Source organism: Egretta garzetta, unplaced genomic scaffold (genome assembly GCF_000687185.1).
Source record: "Egretta garzetta isolate BGI_Z169 unplaced genomic scaffold, ASM68718v1 scaffold783, whole genome shotgun sequence".
Classification (NCBI taxonomy): Eukaryota; Metazoa; Chordata; class Aves; order Pelecaniformes; family Ardeidae; genus Egretta; species Egretta garzetta.
Genome location: NW_009259187.1, coordinates 9,859 through 10,420, shown reverse-complemented (window position 1 = coordinate 10,420; position 562 = coordinate 9,859). Strand labels below are relative to the sequence as shown.

The window sequence follows — 562 nt, the reverse complement described above, 5'->3', positions numbered from 1 at the left end:
GGGTCTGCTGGACTCATCCTCGGGGATCTGCCGGAGGGATGGAGAGTGAAGGCAGAGCCCTCCCCACCCCCCCCTGGCAAACCTCAGCTGGGTAACACAGGGCTGCTGGGCTCCTTGGGGAGCAGGACCCCAAATCCTGCCGGTGCTGGAACCCCTGGGGCTGCCCCACGGCACATGGGCTACCAGTAGGACCAGGAGTTTGGGGAAAGAGGCTCTGAAAAGGGCTGTGCCGGGCGGGTGGGTGGTCCCGGGGGAGCGGGAGGTGGCAGGGGGTGCTGCTGCCCCGCGGGGGGCCGGGCACTCACATTCTCCTCCAAGTTGAACTCCTTCTCGCTCGGTGCAGGGGAGCTGACTTTGGCCTTGGCAAAGTCCTTGAAGCTGCTGGAGCGCTGGAGGGAGAGCTGGGGGAGACGGAAAGGTGTGAGGGCTCCTCCCTGTGCCCCCCACCCCAGCTCCCACCCTCCCCGCTGGCAGCCAGCCCCCTGGGGCTGCTCTGGCTTGCCCAGGGCGATGCTGGTGCTTGAAGGGTTTTTTGGCTGGCACAGCCTCACCCTTCTTGCCC

At 66.9% G+C, this 562-nt stretch overlaps 1 long non-coding RNA gene across 1 annotated transcript in view; it reads right to left on the bottom strand.

Moving 5' to 3' along the window:
• Window positions 1–5: 5 nt before the first annotated feature.
• The window catches only part of LOC118451978, a 3,297-nt gene continuing 2,740 nt past the window's right edge, over window positions 6–562 (bottom strand). Inside the window, exons 2-3 of the long non-coding RNA XR_004841601.1 lie at window positions 306–401; window positions 6–27 (exon numbers count right to left, since the gene is read on the bottom strand). This is a non-coding gene — a long non-coding RNA (uncharacterized LOC118451978). The remainder of the gene's footprint in view (window positions 28–305; window positions 402–562) is intronic.